Genomic DNA, 4,281 nt, shown 5'->3' with positions numbered 1-4,281 from the left:
CAACTCTGTAGCCAAGACACTCATCTCCAGAACAAAACGCTTAGCTGACGAACAACACCTAAAAACCGAACTACACACTCTCACTAACGTACTAACATCCAACGGATTCCAAAGAAATAAGATTACCAACCTAATCCAAAAAGAAACCCCCACTAAAATCCAAGACAGAGAACAAGAAAACGGCAAAGCCCTCCTCCCACACATAAAAGGCACCACAGACAGAATCAGCAAGATCCTCCACAAACACAACATCAAGACAGCATTCTGCACAAACCGAAAAATATCTACCATCCTAAGAAACTCCAAAGATAAAATTGAGTTAGAAAATCGAGTATATGAAATCCCATGCACCGCCTGCCCCACCACATACATCGGACAAACCAACAGAAGAATAAATGCACGCATTGAAGAACACAAGAACTCAGTCAGAAAAGAGGAACCAACTTCTTCCCTAGTCCAACACCTTAAAGCCACAGGACATAAAACTGACTTTAAAAAGACCAGAACTATCGCCAAAACTGAACACTTTAACAACAGAATAATCAGAGAAGCCATCGAGATAGAAAACCCCCCACACACAGCATGAATAAACGAGATGATACCTCCCGCCTACCAGCCATTTGGAAACCCGCCCTTATTGGCAAACGAGTCCCTAACACAAAGAAGGACACCAGACCTACACTCATGAAAACCACACAGGAGGTCACCACCACACATCCACGCAAAAAGCAAACCCAAACCCACACAGATGATGAGGCACGACCACAAACTAGAAGCCAGTCCACAGCTGCATCATTAGCCACTTTAAACCCCTCCAATCCATACATGAAGCAAACTGACACCCACCATATAGATGTGGCACGACCACGAACACGAAGCCAAACAACAGCAATGAAGCTCACCATCTCAAATCCCCCTGCAACTCAGACTAACCTGAGCACAACAAAGCCCCCACCCAAACAGAACACTCCCCCAGCCAATCAGAGCACAGCCAACCCCACATCCAATCAGAGCACAGCCAAGCTCCTTAACCAATCAGAACACACCTCCACCCAATCAGAACACAGCCAAGCTCCCACCCAATCAGCTCAAACCCCACTGGCAGTTAAAAGGAAGAAACAGCTGCGATCGCATTATATATATATATATTCAGGGGAACCACAAACTGTGAGACCACCAGGAGATTTAAAAACTATAAAAGTTTAATACAGTTAAAAACACCTAGCTTTCGCCGGCCTACTGCCAGCATCATCAGGGTGACTAGCAGTCAATGGGATGGCTGTTTTAGGAGTGGTGCCTTTTGCGCCCGACTCCTAGACCTCGTGACCAGGCCCAAACGATCTTCCTGCGTTCGGTTCCTGATTGCCCTTTCGCAAGCTGACATGCTCTTGCCTCCCTCCTCCCCACCCCCATTCCTTCCCTGCTTTGCTCGTACATTAGGGGGAGGAAGCAGTTCTTCACCCAAGGCACCTCTTTGTTGTCCGTTGTCCCCCTCTCTCTTCCTGGACCTCCGCATTCCAACTTTCCTCCCTTCTTCCTCATTACCCGTGACCCTACTTGCCCTCTCTATCACACCTCGTGCCCCCACCACCCTTCCCATTCTCTCATCCCGGCCTCCCAACCATCTCCTCTCCTTATATATATATATATAAAGTAGTAATTCATAACATTGCAAGAGTAGTAAAATTAAATAAGTACCAATGATGCAGCCTACTTGACACCCTAACAACTATAACTCTCTTATAACTAGAAGATATTGCATGACACTTCCAATCAATGCAGAAACATTTCTATATAGAATGAGGTTTTATTAATACTGCATGGATACTTGAAACACCTCAGAAATATATAATTCTTTTTGTATCAAAATACCATTATCCACTAAGTATATTGCTTTTATTTCCAAAATCATGACATGCAGAGGATGATAGTAAATAAAATCTATGCTAGCCCTGTTAGAATGATTTCTAAAAAATGATGGTATATTCATATATTTAACTAAAATTCTGCTTTTGTTTAAAGGTTGTATCAAATCATTGTTCTTCAATTTTGAAAAATATCTATGAGAATTTTTGTAGTTACAGTGCTGACACACATTTGGAAGACAAGACGTTACGATGTTTTCTTCAAATAATATATACAGATTACTTAAACATGACTTGCAAATGAACTGCTATTAGGTGTAAAGTGTGCTTGTCTAAGGAGTTTTGGCTTCTTTCTTTTGGCCTATCTTAATTTGTGATTGTAGGAAATAGAATGGAGAAATATTCAAGCAACTCTTGAGTAGCTCTGCCCAAGGCAATTATAGGGAAATACTTGCCTATTAAAACCAATGAAGCTTGCATTCAGGGAATAGAATAATGGTTTAACTTGAATTAAGCTATGAAAAGTGTGTTTTTTCCCTTTCTTTTTTATGACGTACTGATTACTGTAATGTTTGGGAGGATATGAGGTGGAGTTGTTTAGCCCACATCCACATTGAAATATTTCTAGTATCATTCTTATATTTCATGGCTAATGCATTATTACTCTTCTCCAGGCAGCAGATGGCATACTCTTACGTTGCATTTGATCGATAGATTAAATGCTCTGTGTGAATCAGAGACCTGCAAATTATTTTAATATATGACATATATTGTACTGTAGAAAGAAAATCTCTCCAGTTCGTTTCTCCAGCTGGGTTCAAGCCTTCAGCACGCACGAAAATAGACACAAAGCAAAGCAAGCTGCCAGAAAGTGGATTTTAATTCAGAAGCCAAATAGGATAATGACTCAGCAAAGGATTCTGGGCTAGCTAGCAATTTTTCCAAGGAAAATGATCCAACTCTTATACCCCCCTGTGCTATTGAAGTCTTGATGGGATTTGCAAAGGGCTATTTGTTTTTCTAATTATTTTGTGGGGGGGGGCTTAGCTTGGTCCAGAAAAGGTTAATCCTATCTTCAGGGAAAGGAGATAGTCAGCTGATGGGTTTCAGTGTGTGCCGAAGGCAGTGGTTCTCAACCTGTGGGTCGGGACCCCATTTGGGGTCGATCGACCATTTCATGGGGGTCGCCAAGCAAGGCTGTCTGCCATTTTTTTTGTCCGCCATTTTTTTTGTCCGCCATTTTTTTCCCCTTTTCCGGCGGGTGCCTTACCTCCCTTGGGCTGGGCTAGCTGGTGGTTGGCCTGCTCTGCCTCTGCCGCTTGCCAGATACGCCTCGGCCGGCGCAGAGGACAGAACCACGCATGCGCAGCGCTCCCGGGCAGGGAAAGTCCTCGACTTATGACTGGTTGGGTAGTCCTCGACTTACAACCGGTTTAGTCCTCGACTTACAACCGGTTTAGTCCTCGACTTACGACTGGTTTAGTCCTCGACTTACGACCGGTTGGGGTCGCGGCATTAAAAAGGTTGAGAACCACTGGCGTAAGGGTAATCTTGTCAGTTCTTTATTGTTTGCACAAGGCAGCCGCTTGCGGTTTCTTCTTGTTACAATTGTTTTCTTTGGCAGTCTGCCCAGGGCGGGGGAGGAGGATACAAGAGAGGGGGGAAAAAACTTTTCTCCGATGGTTTTTATTTTTGGCTTGGCTTTTCTTATGCAGGGGAATGGCTGTTTCTTTTGAAGCAGCCTTCCTGAATGGATCTGTATTTGAGATGGCTGGTTTCTGGGGCTAGGCTTGCTGTCTCTTAAGATTTTCTATTATTCCTTTGCCTGTTTAATATTTCCCAAAATGTTTCTTTCTCTGGTGAGGATAGATAGGTGCTGACTTCCAACACATTCTTAATTGAATACGATTCATAATTAATTAATAATCCATTAATCCCCCATTTTGTGCAAGGGGAAAGGAATTGGGTGTAATTCTACCCCCCCTCTGCACAACTTAGGTCTGTTTCAAAGTACACCTGGTAGTCATGATCAATTTTACTCATCATAACAGAAATTTGATTTTCCCTTTTGTTTAGTTTTGGGAAGATAGCTAAGCATGCCTTCTGGTAGCTGAGGCAAGGCAATACACACTGAAAAAGACAACATAGGAAGATACCTACCTATGTAGCTGTGATTGCTCCTAGGATTAGAATTTTCGGTGGACTTCCGGTGGCAGACGATTTCGTCGGTCGCAGCTGTTTGCTGCCTCCCGCCTGTTTTGCGTAAAAGCCGGTTTGACAGCCAGCATCAGCTGTCAAACGGCTTGATACCTTTCCCCTGGGCATAAGGGGATAGGTGAGCTGCCCGGGGTAGGAGTTGAGTTCCCGAGTCGTCCTATATGGACGATGTAGGCGAGAACTCCTCCGGAGCCCCGAG

This window comes from Protobothrops mucrosquamatus, unplaced genomic scaffold (genome assembly GCF_001527695.2).
Source record: "Protobothrops mucrosquamatus isolate PMUCROS unplaced genomic scaffold, P.Mucros_1.0 scaffold_125, whole genome shotgun sequence".
Classification (NCBI taxonomy): Eukaryota; Metazoa; Chordata; class Lepidosauria; order Squamata; family Viperidae; genus Protobothrops; species Protobothrops mucrosquamatus.
This window is presented reverse-complemented; position numbering follows the sequence as displayed.